Source organism: Hylobates moloch, unplaced genomic scaffold (assembly GCF_009828535.3).
Source record: "Hylobates moloch isolate HMO894 unplaced genomic scaffold, HMol_V3 SCAFFOLD_4, whole genome shotgun sequence".
Classification (NCBI taxonomy): domain Eukaryota; kingdom Metazoa; phylum Chordata; class Mammalia; order Primates; family Hylobatidae; genus Hylobates; species Hylobates moloch.
In genome coordinates, this window is record NW_026652279.1 from 16,941,829 (window position 1) to 16,959,522 (window position 17,694).

Consider the following 17,694-nt stretch of genomic DNA (forward strand, 5'->3'; position numbering starts at 1 on the left):
CAAACAATGCATTCAAATCTTTTTCAGTCAACTAAAACTTTAATCCTCTCTAAAAAATCTACAGTAAATATGAAGACTTTTTACATTTATTGGACTCTGATAATTTTTTTGTTATTAAATGTATCTTCTTCCTCCTGGGTGGCTGCCCTTTGTCGTGGATAGTTAGGACAGGTTCCTTAGGCACTCCTTCTAGCAGGCTGCAGCCTGGATGCTAATACTTCCCAATGGACTGCAATGGATGTGGTGGACACATCAGCGCAGGAGGGGGGGACCCTTGCAGTCTCTGTGGCTGCATGTGAGCCTAGGTGACCTAGGGCTGGGTGGTAGAGGGGAAGCTATGTGGCAGCCTGCCAACTGGGGCCAGAGCTAAACAGCTAGGATTTAAAGCTTTAAATGGGAATAATGAGTAACGTTTATGATGAAATGAAAGTAAATAAGTCACCTCTAACCTCTTCCAGTTGTTTTCTCAGGAGAATGTCCATATTAAATTTACATGCTCTCCCAACTGTGATCGCCCTTCAGTTACAAGGGCTTCAGTTCCAAGGGTTGAAAGTGGAGAATTCCCAGGTCTGAGAATAGCAAAGAGTTCATTCCTTTTAGGACATTCTCGCTGATGTTCTTTCTCTTTTCAAACTCTATGAAGATGGAATCATCCTTCCTTCAGTACTAACAGTTTTTCTGTTTTGTGATCAATGTGCTTCACAAGAACCTCTAACGTAACAAATGAAATAAGCCGGGGGCATGGAAAAGATGACTTTTATATCGGTCTGGAATTGGCTATGAGCTCTAATATTTTCACTGGAGGGAGTTTCATTTTCCAAAAGGAAAAAAAAAAACGGTCTGCCACTTGTGAGAAAAGGCTCATGACAGCTGGTCAAGGTGGGCATACATGTTTTAGAGAATGGAGGTTGTGGATGGAATTGTTGATGAGAGCTGGGGAGCTGGCCAATGTCACTGATGAATTTGCATGAGCCACACTGGTGACTCCATTAGGAGTTCTTGGAGACCTAGAAAGTGCTACTCTTACTTTTTAAATGAATGACTTAATATCACGGGAATATTGGGTAGTTGCTAAGTATTTTAGGATCTACAGTTATGGTCAGTCGGCCGTGCTTTAAAAGAAGAGGGGTTAGAGAACTTACAGAAAATGTTTCACGAGCTAGGTGATTCGGGTTTTGTGGTCTTTGCAATACTCGTGCTCATTGTGTCCCTGATTATTAATCTCTGTAGTGGGACTTTGCCATGGACAGATAAATGTTCTTGTGTATATAACCATTGACTCTGTAATTGGGGCATTTTCAGTCTTCTGTGTGAAGGGCTTAGGCATTGCTATTGAAGAGTTGTTGCCTGGGATTTGACGTGCCCTGGCCTGATTTTGCTGCTGAGCTTTGTTGTCTGAGTGAGCCCACAGATTAATTACCTAAATAAGGCCCTGAATATATTCAACAATTGTATAGTGACTCCAGTACATGAAGTATTTTTTAGAACATTAGTTTTAACTTGTTCAGCTATTCTTTTTAAGCCATGTCAAGGTATGTCTATTGATAATGTCATTGGTACTTTGAGTGGGTTTTTATGATCATTGTGGGGATATTCTTGTTGCAAGCCTTTAAAGATGTCAGCTTTAATTTAGCAAGTCTGCCTCTGCCTATCCTAAAAGATGAAAAAGAAATGAATAGCAACCTCTCTAATATCTAAAATTTTTAATAATAATGAAGAAGGCTTAACCTGTGGAATTAAACAATACACTGGTGAAAATAACTCCTGAATACATGGAAATCATGGAACTCAGGCAGCTTTTTAAGAAAAATCTAATTAAAAGGTTATCCCATAAAAAGTAGATGATTGTATTATCTTATTTTCATCCCATTGTCCATCCTATTAGATCTGGTTGGATATTGATTCTTACATGATGTTGAAAGCAAATCAAAGGCATACTTACTGATGCTATGAATACTATGAATATATGTGGTACCATTCAGAATTCTGAAAGACAGTCCCAAATGTTGGATTTCTGAAAGATAAAATCCCTCAAATCTCCTAACATCTAAAATTCTAAACATTACAGTCCAAAAGATTAAAATCCGAATGTTGAAATCTTAAAAGTTGAATTCTGGAGAAAGGATGAGTGGGTTTGGAGTTATACAAGGTAGCTTCATTGTATCAATTGCGCCATGTTAGGTGGAACTATTACTTTGTTATTTTTCTTATTTGGAAATTAAGTATGATGTAGGGAGATGTATACAGGTGCCAAGTTGAGGAGATGTAAATTTGTGGACTTAATTTTAAGTGTCGACTTGACTGGATTAAGGAATACCTAGAAACCTTATATAGTATTATTTTGGGTGTGTCTGTGAGGGTGGGTCCAGTGGAGATTAGTATGTGAGTCTGAGTGAAGTAAGTGGGAAAGATTTGCCCTCAATGTTTTGAGTGTTTCTGGGATCACAGAAGGAGAGAAAACACAGGCAAAACATGCAAGAAATCTTCCCTGATAAATTATTCAATCATATGTGACTTCTGCCTATTCACACATAGTGCCAAGCTTGTCCTCAAAAAATGCCCTTCGAGCCAAATGTGGTGGCTTGCGCTTGTAGTCGTAGCTGCTCCAGAGGCTGAGGCAGAATTGCTTGAGCCCAGGAGATCAAGGCTGTAGTGTGCTACGGTTGCACCTGTGAATAGCCACTGCTCTTCATCCTCCAACCTGGGCCACATAGAGAGACCCTGTCTCTAAAAGAACAAAACAAACAAATACCCTTTGTCAGAGGATTAAAAAAGATTTTAAAGCTCAGAGACCTTCTGAAGCAAAGACATTTGATGATATAGAGATTCCTCCAATGTTACAAAACACATCAAATGGCGACCCATTCTTGGTAAGGAATTTGACTGTTGAAGAAGGTAGACTTTGTATTTACCACTAAATCTAACTTAGAAAAGCTAGTGCATGCTGCATTCACTTTTGCTAATGGATGGCACTTCCAAAACTGTTCCTACTTTTTTTTTTAAATCAGCTATATAAGTGATATCTCTGTTGGATCCAGAAATTGTAGAACTTATCTCGTTTATGTATGAATGACTAGGAAAAAATGTGAAGCACTTTCCATGTGTTTGTTTGAAGATTTGGTGGGCAGTGCAGAGGAAAATAGATTTCAATTGAATTCCCAAATCATGATGACAGATGTGAAAGTAGGTGTGAGCTAGCTTCTAAAAGTGAATTTTGAACCAATCATCAGTAATTATGCTGGCTTCTTTAGGCAAATGTGATTTTAATTCATTAAAAGTTCCCAGAATTTCATCAGCTGGAAGAAATGCCAATGCAAAAAACTGATGCATTGTTACACTGAAGTATTCACTGTTGCCATATTGTATGGCCAATCCACTAATTCAAATTTTCCAACAAATGCATTGGGCTGAATGGAAAAAAACAAAAAACAAACTTTATTGGTAATAACTTTTATGAACTACCTACATATAATTGCCCATGATATATTTCTGCAATACACGTTCTCATATTTCAAAATTTTTTTTTGTTTTTTTCCCACTATTTTAAATTGTCATCATTATTTTCTGTAGTTTGTAATGCTATGTATTTTGTCATCAAATAATTTCTAATACCGGGGTACACATTGTGTAAAGACTTTTAGAGAGTTCTAATTTATCCCATGTGTTCTTTTTTTTTTTTTTTTTTGCAAATTTGACTCTATAAAGGGAATTATCTTAATGTTTACTTTGTGTGTAAGCATTGTGCGTGTATGTAAAAATATTGAAGCTTCCTTAATAAATGAAGAGATGTCCTTTTGTAATTCTGCATTTGTGAAAGATAGAATTTCTTGAGATCTCAGCTCTTTGGGTGACTGCATATGCAGCAGTGGCCCATTATGTTTTTTGATTGATCTCGTCAAAAGACAATGACAGTATTTCAGATGACCACAGTTATAGAGCTAGGAGCACACAATTACCAGCCACAGTGATACGTAATTATACCTCCTGCCTTTTGATCCATTTCTTTATGAATATGGTTTGACTACTCATAACTGTCATACCCATGGGACTGTCATTAGTATACCTGAGTGTTTATGCCAGCAAAAATATGTATATTATTATTGCCTTTTTTATGTGTCAAGTGACCTATGACATATTCTGCTGTGTCTTTAAATGTCTCTTAAATAAATCTCCTTTTAAAAATTAAAATAAATGTCTTCGAAATAATTTTTAAAATTATTTCTTTCCAGAATTATATTTCCAGGATTTTGATCATTTGGAATTGTGATTTTCAAGATTTTAGAACTTAGGGATTTTTATTCTTCAGGATTTCAACACTGGAGATTGTATCTTTCAGGATTATGGCCCAAACTCAAATATTTCTTGACAAGTTCTGGCCTGAAGTAGTTTTCACGTATGCAACATTTGATTCATTGAACTTCTTCAGCTTTATTTTTTCAACAAGTATTAGATTTTCCTGCTACCAAATCCACAGATCCACTTCTCAGTGATATCCTGACAAACTTTCTATCCCTGAAAATGTATGCTCAATTTCTTATAGAACCACAATGTCATTATCACACCTAAGAAAATTAATAACAATGTCTGGGCATTTTAAAATATTACTCAAAACACTGATCAGCTATAATGACAGATTAAAAGAGAAATAAATCTGCTAAAACAGTTGTAAATACACCTTGCCTCACAATTACTGGATGATAATAATTTTATATTTAATAATATTTGTTACCTATATGTCACTGTTTTCCTGTCAAGTTTCTACTTTCACAAGAAGAAAAAATCTTTTTCCCTTTGGAAAGGAAAATCAATTTGTCTCAAATGGCTATCAGAGTGTGTGCTATGGAGACAGATGTGGGGTACTGGAGTGAGGAGAGAATGAGAAAGCCACTGGACATGAGGATATGCCAATTACGATGATGAACAAGGTTTTTCTTAAAAGCTAGTTTGATATATTATTTTTATGTGGATCTTTTAACAATCGAAATTATGTCAACGAACAATAAGATAAAATTTTCTTTCATATCATATTTCATGTTTTGTCTTTTGCCATTTACATCTTGAAGGTCATAGATATGGTAAAGAGTTTTAAATGAAAATTAAAAGTATTTTTCTGCACATCATTTAGGCTAATGAAAATGCTGCTTGGATTACTTTTGGAAGCACTGATCAATTGAAATTCGAAGTACTTTATTACATTGTGATTTACAGTGCATTCTTTCTACAACCATTATTGCTCATGGTTATTTACTTTGCAGGTGATAATGTTCTTGGATGAAAGATGTTTGATTATAATTCGAATACCTCTTCTTTCAAATTTATGTGCCAATGAAAATGCTTTATTAGTACAGGGTGTTGTGTGAATCAGTCCTTCTTTCTGATTATTTTCAAATTTTAATAGAAAAATTTTTACATAAATGCATTTGAATAAATAATATCCATACTTTAAAATCTTATAAATATTTGTATAATACCTCTGGTTAATTTTTATATACATATGAAGTATTTTCAACAAACTAACCTGAAATTGAAACGTTTTTAAATACTTTTAAAATGGCACTTTTTTCTAAATTATTGTCAATTTTAGACATCAGGCTCAAATAATTCACAAACTTACTTTGCATGATAAATTTATTTTTACCTTAATTCCTTTTCAAGCTCTCAGGGCATGTCTCACAATGCTTTTTAAAGTAACTCAATTCATTTTCTAGACTCTTTTAGAAGTGCCCTTTAATTTTGTGAAACAAGTCTTTCAGTATGGTACCTTCTTAATTAGAACACCAGTCATCACATAAAATATCACCTTTCTTCCCCCTCAGTGAAATCTTGAATTACAGTGATTGCTTTGTGGCCGCTGCAGTTTAAATACTTGCTGCTTCTACCAGCAATTCCAAGACCCTTTTAGGGAGCAGAGAATTGATTTTACCACTACATTTTCTGCGTGTTCTCAATCGCAAATGATTGTTCCTTTCATAGACGATATTTAATATTACGATTCTATTATTGAATTACTAATTGGTTGCTAATTGATTCTTCTTCATCTTCTTGCCAACTCACCTCTCACAATGTTAACAGTCTTGTTTATTCTGGATTTTGGGAAAGTTCATTTGAGATGTACAATATCACTTTTCTCAAAACTCAAATGTTAATTCTAAGAAAGTCTTAAAAGTAGATCATTACACTTGGTTTAATTCCTGAACATCTGGATATTCAATGTATATTCTTTAGAAGGCACAATTAGTGCTAAATGTAAGACATTTCATAATGTAGTTTTTATTCAGTTATAAAAAGTATCCAATCTTTTCTATGGCATTTTTTAAAGAAAACCCAGTGAATCAGAATTTCCAAAAAGAGCATCAGTAAACCAGGTATATTGCCTTAAAATAAAATAAACTGCATGGATGTTTGAGTACTTAAATAAATTCTGACTTCTGGCCAGCAGGGCACAAAAATGTTGTGCTTCAGTCATGTCCTGAAGATCAAATATGAAATAAAACACATTTTGAGAAGACAGCTTGCAACAAAATATAAATAAAGTACAACAAACCTTTCACTGGTGTAAAAACCAATGCAGTCACCACTTGAGCAAACATTTGGGCAAAAGACAGGTTTGTTCTATTTGAGGAAATTGGCCTAATGCCTCAGCTAGCAGAGCAAGTCACTAAGGAATTCAATACTGCCTTTGGCTGACATATCAAGCATTAAATAAAAAAAGAAGCCACTTAATCAACTTTAGCCGAACCCTTCTCTAGACACTAAAAAATTTCATCTATTAAATCTGCTCTTTTTGAACACCTTAAAGGTATTTCCTGAGAGAAAGCTGCATCCTGGGCTGAGGCTGAGTGCTTCAGTATGGATCTGAGAGAGTTGTTATGTATGCAAAAACCTCAAATGTTTCTTTTTTTTTTTTTTGCCTCCTTTATTTTTTTTTATTTATTTATTTTTAATTATACTTTAGGTTTTAGGGTACATGTGCACAATGTGCAGGTTTGTTACATATGTATCCATGTGCCATGTTGATTTCCTGCACCCATTAGCTCGTCATTTAGCATTAGGTATATATCCTAATGCTGTCCCCGCCCCCCCCACCCCCCACCCCACAACAGTACCAGGAATGTGATGTTCCCCTTCCTGTGTCCATGAGTTCTCATTGTTCAATTCCCACCTATGAGTGAGAACATGCGGTGTTTGGTTTTTTGTCCTTGCGATAGTTTACTGAGAATGATGTTTTCCAGTTTCATCCATGTCCCTACAAAGGACACGAACTCATCATTTTTTATGGCTGCATAGTATTCCATGGTGTATATGTGCCACATTTTCTTAATCCAGTCTCTCGTTGTTGGACATTTGGGTTGGTTCCAGGTCTTTGCTATTGTGAATAGTGCCGCAATAAACATACGTGTGCATGTGTCTTTATAGCAGCATGATTTATACTCCTTTGGGTATATACCCAGTAATGGGATGGCTGGGTCAAATGGTATTTCTAGTTCTAGATCCCTGAGGAATCGCCACACTGACTTCCACAATGGTTGAACTAGTTTACAGTCCCACCAACAGTGTAAAAGTGTTCCTATTTCTCCACATCCTCTCCAGCACCTGTTGTTTCCTGATTTTTTAATGATGGCCATTCTAACTGGTGTGAGATGGTATCTCACTGTGGTTTTGATTTGCATTTCTCTGATGGCCAGTGATGATGAGCATTTCTTCATGTGTTTTCTGGCTGCATAAATGTCTTCTTTTGAGAAGTGTCTGTTCATGTCCTTTGCCCACTTTTTGATGGGGTTGTTTGTTTTTTTCTCGTAAATTTGTTTGAGTTCAATGTTTCTTTATCTTTAGGGCCCTCTACCATCTTGTTTCAGTTGCTTCTCCTTAAATCCACCAATTTTACATATTCATGGGATGGACTATATTCTATATATGTCATCTTGGGTGTTCCCACAACACTATCACTATGCTGCTAGTATTGTTTCAAATATCCATGAACTTCCATCTATGTTATATGCAAGTAAAAAGCATGAGTGCTTTGAAGCACTGGGAATGCCAAATCTGAAACCATCACATGGCCTGAATTGTGTGTGCTTGAAGTTCAAGTTTGAAGGCCCAAAGTGGCCATCAAATCAACGCTCAATTTTTGTTAGAGCAGTAATCAACCTCAATGAGAATGTCACAAATCAATGCTGTAAGTCAGAAATAATCAAACTCCAAATTCCTGGTACTCCAATGTTATGCAATTGATTTTCCCATACATTTTGTTTGTTTTTCTTTTTTAAATTCTACCTTTGCATGTAGCATAAGTTCATTGAGCAAAGATCTTTGCTACTAAGAACTTTACCTAGGTTTTAGGGCTAATGGGAAAGTAGGGTGGAAAGGGCCAAGGAATATGCGCCCAATTTGCACATATCCCTTTTCTTAGAATAGAAATGGTAGCGTTATTAGAGCTTAGTTCTTGGGCACATACAGGGTAGATGAAGGTCCTCAGGTAATAATTTCTAATTTAACCACTCAGTGTTCTTATGAGGACTCACCCCTTCACATATCCTTTCTGATACCATTAAAAAAGTTTTCTTCATGCTCTACTCTATTTATTTGTTTCCAATGGATGTTGTAACAAATTACCACAGTCTTAGTGACTTAAAATGACATACATTCATTCTTTCATAGCTCTAAAGGTCAAAAGTCTAGAATAACTTTTACTGGGCCTAGGGGAGTGTATTAGTTCATTCTCATGCTTCTATAGAGAAATATCTGAGACTGGGTAATTTATAAAGAAAAGAGGTTTAACTGACTCAGTTCTGCATGGCTTGGGAGGCCTCAGGAAACTTACAATCATAGCAGAAGGCACCTTTTCACAGGGTGGGAGGAGAGAGAATGAGAGCTGAGTGAAGGGGAAACCCCTTATAAAACCATTAGATCTCATGAGAACTCACTCACTATTAAGGGGACAGTATAGGGTAAACTGCCCCCATGATTCAATTGTCTCCACCTCGTCCTGCCCTTGACATGTGGGAATTATAACAACTCAAGATGACATGCCGGGTGGGGATACAGAGTCAAACCATATCAGAGAGAATCTGTCTTTGTCTGTTCCAGTTCCTAAACTGCATTTCTTGACCCATAGATCCTTCCTCCATCTTCTTCCATTTCCAGATGCAGCAGTGCAGCATCTGGCTTTAGTCTTAACATTGACTTAATCTTCTGTAGTCAAATCTGTCTCTGATTTTCTCTTTAAAAACAACTTTATTAATTTTATTTCATTGTGGTAAGTACACTTAACATAAGATCTACCTATTGACACGTTTTTAAGTGTACAATACGGTATTGTTGGCTATAGTTACCATATTGTATAGCAGATCTTTAGAACATATTCACCTTGCTTGATTAAAACTTTATGTCAATTGGTTTATAACACCCCACCACTCCCACTGGTCCCTGGCAACCACCATTTCAGTCTTTGATTTTATAAACTTGACTGATTTATATACCACATATAAGTGGAATCATGCAATATTTCCCTTTGGATTATTGGCTTAATTCACTTAGCACAATGTCCTTATCTTTCATCCATGATGTCTCTTATCTATTTTAAGGCTGAATGTTACATTACACACACACACACACACACACACACACACTATAATTTTCTTTTTCCATTCATCTGTTCATGGATATTTAGTTTTTTCCCCCATCTTGGCTATTGGATATAGTGCCACTATGACATAGGACTGCTAATATCTCTTTGAGATTCTGCTTTTAATTCTTTTAAATAAAGAATACCCAGAAGTGAGATTTCTGTGTCATGCAACGGTTCTATTATAAATTTTTTGAAGGACCTCCATACTGTTTTCCATAGTGGTATAAATGTTCCAATTTCTCCACATGCTCTCCAATGCTTGTTTTCTTTGGGGTTTTAAGAAAATAGCCATCCTGACAGTTGTGAGGTATTATCTGGTTGTGATTTTTTAATTTTCCCTTTTTGTGGGTACATAGCAGGTGTGTATTTTATGGAATACAGGAGATATTTTGATAAAGGCTATAATGCATAACAATCACGTCACAGTAATGGGATATTTGTTACCTCAAGCATTTATTCTTTGTGTTACAAACAATCCAATTATACTCTTTTATTTTAAGATATACAGTAAATTAGTGTTGACTGTACTTACCCTGTTGTACTATCAAATACTAGATTTTATTCATTCTAGCTAACTGTACTTTTGTGTCAATTACCATCCCCATCCCCACCCCTCCCTGAGTCCCTTCCCAGCCTCTGGTAGCCATCATTATATTCTCTATCTCCATGTGTTCAATTGTTTTAATTTTTAGCTCACACAAGTAAGTGAGAAGATGTGAAGTTTGTATTTCTGTGCCTGTCGTATTTTATTTAACATAATGTCCTTCCTCAAGTTCCATTACTGCTGCAAATGACAGGATCTCATTCTTTTTCATGACTGCATAGTACTCCATTGGGTTTTTGTGTTTATGCACACATTGTCTTTATCCAGTCAACTGTTGATAGACACTTAGGTTGCTTCCAACTTTTGGCTATTGTGAATACTACTACCACAAACATGAAAGTGCAGATATCTCTTCAATATGCTGATTTTGTTTCTTTTGGGTATACACCTAGCAGTGAGATTTCTCGGTCATATTTTAGTTCTATATTTAGTTTTTTGAGGAACCTCCAAACTATTCTTCATAGTGGCTATACTAATTTACATTCTCACCAACAATGTACGAGGGTTCTGTTTTCTCCACATCCTTGCCAGCGTTTATTATTACCTGTCTTTTGGATAAAAGCCATTTTAACTGGGATAAAATGGTTTCTCATTGTAGTTTTGATTTGCATTTCTCTGATGATCAATGATGTTGAGCACTTTTTCATATTACTGTTTGCCATTTGTATGTCTTCTTTTGAGAAATGTCTACTTAGATCTTTTGCCCATTTTTTAATCAAATTATTTGAGTTTTTCCTGTTGAGTTGTTTGAGCTCCTTATATATTCAGGTTATTAATCCCTTGTGAGATGGTTAGTTTGCAAATATTTTTTTCCTATTCTGTGGGTTGTCTCTTCACTTTGTTGATTGTTTCATTTGCTTTGCAGAAGTTTTTAACTTGATCTGATCCCATTTATCCATTTTTGCCTTGGTAGCCTGTGCTTGTGGGGAATTACTCAAGAAATTTTGTCCAGACCAATGTCCTGGAGAGTTTTCCCAATGTTTTCTTTTAATAAATTCATAGATTGTGGTCTTAGATTTAAATCCTTAATCCATTTTGATTTGATTTTTGTGTATGGCTAGAGATAGTGTTCTAATTTTATTCTTCTGCCTGTGGATATCCTATTTTCTCAGCACTGTCTTTTCCCCAGAGAAGAGACTGTCTTTTTCCCAGTGTATGTTCTTGGCACATTTGTCAAAAATGAGTTCACTGTAGATATATGGATTTGTTTCTGGGTTTTCTGTTCTGTTCTATTGACCTCTGTATCTTTTTACGCTAGTACCATGCTGTTTTGTTTACTATTGCATAATTTGAAGTCAGGTAATGTGATTCCTCAAGTTCTTTCTTTTGGCTCAAGATAGCTTTTGTTTTCTGGGCCTTTTGGGGTTACATATAAATTTTAGAATGTTTTTTCCGTTTCTGTGAAGAATGTAATGGGTGTTTTGATAGAAATGGCATTAGATTTGTAGATTGTTTTTGGTAGCATGAATATTTTCACAATATTAATTATTCCAATCCATAAACATGGAATATCTTTCCATTTTCTTGTGTTCTGTTTAATTTATTGCATTAATATTTTATAGTTTTCATTGTAGAGAGCTTTCTTTCCTTAGGTTCAGTTTAGTGCTGGGTATTTTATTTTGTCTGTAGCTATTGTAAATAGGATTACATTCTTGATTTTCAAATTGTGTGATGTTAACATATGTAATTTGTATATGTTTTTTAATCCTGCAACTTTACTGAATTTATCATTTCTAATAGTTTTTTGGTGGATTCTTTAGGTTTGTCCAATTATAAGATCATATTACCTGCAAACAAGTATAATTTGTCTTGTTCCTTTCCAATTTGGATGCCCTTTATTTCATTCTCTTGTTTGATTGCTCTAGCTATGGCTTCTAATAATATGTTGAATAACAGTGGTGAAAGTGGACATTCTTGTCTTATCCAAATGATACGGTTTGGGTTTGTGTCCCCACACAAATATCATGTTGAATTGTAATCCCCAGTGTTGGAAAAGGGGTGTGGTGGAAGAAGGGACCGATTTCCCCCTTGCCATTCTCGTGATAGTGAGTGATTTCTCACAAGATCTGGTTGTTTGTAAAAGTTATGTAGCACCTCCTACTTCTCTCTCTCTCTTTCTCCTTCTCTAGCCATGTAGGACACGCCTGCTTCCCTTTTGCCTTCCACCATGATGGTAAGTTTCTTGAGGCTGCCCCATCAGGCTTCTTGTACAGCCTGTGGAACTATGAGTCAACCCGTTTTCTTAATAAATTACCTAGTCTCGGGTAGCTCTTTATAGCAATGGGAGAACAGACTAATACACAGATCTTAGAGAAAAGGCTTTCAGGTTTTCCCCACTTAGAATATTAGCTGTGGGTCTGTTATATATGGCTTTTATTATGTTGATGTATGTTCCTTCTATAACCTGTTTTTTGAGGGTTTTTAGCTCATGGTGAATGCTGCCAGGCCTAGGTCTTCCCCTTCAAGGCAGTGACCTCCACTTCACCCCAGGGGAGTACAGAAATGTCATCCAGAAGCCAAGGCCTGAAACTAGGGACCCCAGGAGCATGCTTGGTACTCTACTTCACTGTGACCAAGCTGGTACCCAAGCTGCAAGACTAAATCCCCTTTACTCCTTCCACTCCTTTCCTCAAGCAAAAGAAACCTCTCCCTGTAACCACAACAGCTGAGAATGTGCTGGGTCACACCTGAAACCACGGCCCACAGTAAGTACCACCTGGCCACCAAGTGCTGATTATTCAGGGCCCAAGCTTTCTTTTATTCAGGAAGTGGTAAATCCTGACCAGGTGAGGTGATTACCTTCAAAACAATAGGTTGCTTTCTGGCCTTGGGTGTATCCAGAAATGCTGTCTGGGAGCTAGGTCCTGGAATGAGGACTTCAGGACTCTGCCTGGTGCCCTATTCTACTGTGGCTGAGTAAGTTGTAAGACAAAGTTCGCTGTACTATTCTCCTTTCCTCATGCAGAAGGAGGGAGTCTCTCTTGGTACTGTGAGCTGCCTGCACTGCCTGCCCTTGGGGGAGGGGTGATGCAAGCACTCACTACTCACTTGGCTACTCCTGGCTAGTGTCTTACTAGTTTGCGCGCACCCCAAATTCTCCTGCTCTGAGCCCAGCACAGCACCAAAACTTGTCCAGGAATTATAGTCCTTGTGGCTTAGACTGCCTTTAAAGTTTATTTAGAACCCCAGAGCACTTTAGCTGCTGGTGGTGGGGCTTGTTAGAACTCAGCTTCTGACTACTGGGATGGGTGATTTGTCTCTGGCTAAGGCTTATCTAATTGCTCCCTCCGTGGGCTCCAGCTAAGCTGTGCCCCATGTTGCTTTCTGCTGTGACAGGCAGCAATTAGTTCCAATGCAAAGTGCCACAATCACTGCACTCTCCCTCGCTGAAGTGCACAGATTTTCTCTGTGCCACATAGCCACTGCCAGGGGATAAAAGAGGGGTGGGGTTAGTAATTCAAGGCTGTCTTTCCAGTCCTTTTCAGTGCCTGTTTCCTTAATATAATGTTAAAACCAGGTACTGTGATCACTCACCTAATTTTTGGTTCTTATGAAAGTGCTTTTTTGTGTGGATAGTTGTTCAATTTGGTGTTCCTGTGAGGGAGACGATTGCTGGAGGCTTCTATTTGGTCATCTTGCTCTGCATCCTCCCTCTCATTGTGATTTTGACTTGCATTTCCCTAATGATTAGTGACATTGAGCATTGTTTATATACTTGCGACCATTTGTATGTCTTCTTTGGGGAATTTTCGCTCAAATCTCTAGCCCGTTTTTAAATTAGATTATTAGTTTTCTGTTATTCAGTTGTAGGAGTTAAAAAAATACTTTGGAGACTAACCCTTTACCAGATATATGGTTTACAAATATTTTCTTCCATTTAATAGGTTACCTTTTCACTCTGCTAATTGTCTTCTTTGTTGTGTAGTAGCTTTTTAGTTTGATGTAATCTCATTTGTCTATTTTTGCTTTTGTTGCCTGAGCTATCAATATCATATTCATGGAATTGTTGCCAAGATTAATGTCATGACGTTTTTTCCCTGTGTTTACTTTGATAAGTTTTACAATTTCAGATGTTACATTTATGTCATTAATTTATTTTGAATTAATTTTTGTGTATGGTATGAGAACACAGTACAACTTTTTTGTATGTGGATGTCCAGGTATTTTTGCATGCATATATTCCCAACACCATTTGTTAAAGAAATGATCTTTCCCCATTATGTGTTATTGGCATTCTTATTGAAGATCAGTTGAGCCTATATGCATTAATTTGTTTCTGAGCTATTTTGTTTCAATGGTTTATGTGTTTGTCTTTATGCCAATACTATACTGTTTTGATTAGCTTTATAATGTATTTTGAAAATAGGAAGTGTGATGCCTCCAGTTTTTTTTTTTTTTTGAAAAAATCAATATTGATATGGTATACAAAGTTACAGTTGGACAGGAAGAGTAAGTCCTGTTGTTTTATTACACAATATTGTGACTATAGCACATAAGAACATGGTGTCTATTTCAAGATCGTTAGAAGATTTTGAATCTTATCTTCACAAAGACATGAAAATGATTTAAAGTGATGAATATGGTAATTACTCCACTTTGATCATTGTACAATGTATGCATGCATTGAAACATCACATCGTACTCCATATATATGTGCAATTATTATGTGTCAATTATAAATTTAAAGGTTAATTTAAAGAAAATAAAATGCCTTGGAAAATGAATACATTGATAGAAAGCAAACACCAAGTAAAGATGTTCTTAAAAAGTAAATGAATGAATGAAGAAACAGAAACTGCATGAGAGAGAAAAGAGATATTTGGCTATTTCTAGTCTTTTGTGGTTTCATATAAATTTCAGAATTGTCTTTTCTATTTCTGTAAAAAAATGCCATAGGGATTTTGATGAGGATTTCATTGAATTTGTAAATAATTTTGGAAAGTATGAACATTTTAACAATGCTAAGCCTTCCAGTCAATGAACACAGAATGTCTTTCCATTTGTGTTTTCCTTAATTTCTCTCATCAATGTTTTGTAGTTTTCTGCACATAGGTCTTTTGCTTTTTTGGTTAAGTTTTATTTTTAAGTGTTTTATTCATTATCATGCTACTGTAAATGGAATTGTTTTCTTAGTTCCATTTCAGATAGTTTGTTCTTTGTGTGTAGAAATATTTCTGAGTTTTGTATGTTGACTTTGTATCCTAACTTTATTGAATTTCTTTATTAGGTCTAATAGTGTTTAAGTGGAGTTTTTAGGGTTTTCTATTTATGGTGTCATTTCATCTGCAAACAGAGATAATTATACTTTTTCCTTTCAAAATTTGATTTATTTTGTTCCTTCTTTTTGCTTACTTGCTCTGGCTAAGACTTTCAATAATATGTTGAATCAAAGTGGAAAGAGTGGGAATAATTGACTTTCTCCTGATTTTAGAGGAAAAGCTTTCAGTTTTTCACCAGAGTATGATGTTTATTACGGGCTTTTATCTATGACCTTTGTTATATTGAGGTAGTTTTTACTATTCCTAGTTTGTTGAGGGTTTTTATTATGACAGTTTGTTAAATTTTGTCAAATGTTTTTTCTTCGTCTATTAAGACAATAATCTGTTTTTACCTTTTACTGTGTTAATGTGCTGCATTACATTGATTTTCATATGTTGAACCATCCTTGCATCCCAGGGATAATCCTACTTAGTCATAGTATATGACCCTTTTAATGTACTGTTGAATTTTGTTTGCTAGTATTTTTTGAGAATTTTTGCACGTGCATTAGTCCTCCCTTACATGAGGTTTCACTTTCTGCAATTTCAGTTACCCATGGCCAACCATGGCCCAAAGATATTAAATGGAAAATTCCAGATATAAGTAATTCATGAATTTTAATGTGTGTGTCATTCTGAGTAGTGTGATACCTGTGCCGACCTGCTCCATCCCACCTGGGACGTCCATCATTCCTGTTTTCAAGGTAGCCATGCAGTGTATGCTACTTGCCTGTTAGTTATCAATATTATCTGCTCCTGACATCCTAATGTAAGGATCATCATGGCTCAGTGATCCTGGATCACCTCAATCAGATGTTCCTCCTTCTGACGTGTCATCAGAAGGTCAATAGTAGCCTAACACTAAGTCACAGTGCCTATACCATTCACCTTACTCATCTCATCATGGGGGCATTTTATCATCTCACATCATCATAAGAAGGGTGAGAACAGAACAAGAAGATGATTTGAGAGAGAGGCCACATTTATACAATGTTTAATATAGTACATTGTTATAACTGTTTTTATTTTATTATTTGTTATTGTTGTTCATCTTCACCTCTTACTATACCTAATTTATAATTTAAACTTTATCACAGGTATGTATGTACAGGAAAAAAATTTATATATAAAAAAGAACTTTGTCTATATATTTCATTTATATATATATAATGTCATACATAAAATCAAATATATATATATACATATATATATATGTATATATATATATATATATATGCATAGTCCAGAACTATCTGCAGTTTCAAACAGGGACTCTTGGAATATATCCCTTGTGGATAAGGGGGAGGTACTATATATTGGTCAGAGATATCAGTCTATAATTTTCTTTTGTTGTAGCATTTTGTCTGGTTTGGCATCAGAACGATGCTGGTCTCACGAAATGAATTTGGAAGTGTTACCTTCTCTGTAATTCCTTTAAAGAATTTGAGAGGGCTTGGCATTAATTCTTTACATATTTGATATAATTCACTGCTGAAGCCATCTGGTTCTGGGATTTTCTTTGTTAAAACGGTTTTGATTACTGGTTTAACCTCCATGTTAGTTATAGGTCTGTCCAGATCCAGATTTTCTTTTTCTTCATGATTCAGTCTTAGTCAATTGTATGTTTCTAGAGAATATTTCATTTTTTCTAGGATTTCCAGTTTATTGGCTTATGATTGCTTCTAGTACCTCTGCCTTCCTAAGAATGCTTGTGATAAAATTCAGGGCCCACTGAGGTAATACATGATAACCTCTTCATCATCAGATCCTTAGCTTAATCACATCTGTGAAGCACCTTTGATTTATAAGGTAACATTCATAGGTTCCAGAGATTAGGACTTGAGCGCTTCAGGAGCCAGTTTTAAGCCTAAATACTCAACTATGCTTTTTGTTAAAAAAAAAAATCAAACTGAATGGAAGTGATAGAAATCCAGTTAGAGTTTTCTAAATCAAAAATGGAATTGATTACAAAGAGATGGGAACTGGCAAATACTCAATGCCCTGGAAGGGACCTGGGGATAACTAGAATCAGAGAGATGAACAATGAAAGAGCACTTCATCTCTTCTTGTTTGTTCCTACACATCTTTATTTTTGAAAATAACCTCCCTCTCTGTCTTTCTCAACCACTGTCTCCTCTCTCTGTCACTGTCTCTATCTCTAGCTCTCCATAGAGTGGTTATCTCTGCTTCTCTGGCCCACAGGT

At 35.8% G+C, this 17,694-nt stretch overlaps 1 pseudogene; it reads left to right on the forward strand.

Annotated features, from left to right (window-relative positions):
* Positions 1-692: 692 nt before the first annotated feature.
* On the forward strand, positions 693-1,768 carry LOC116466539 (magnesium transporter NIPA2-like; annotated as a pseudogene).
* Positions 1,769-17,694: the final 15,926 nt, after the last annotated feature.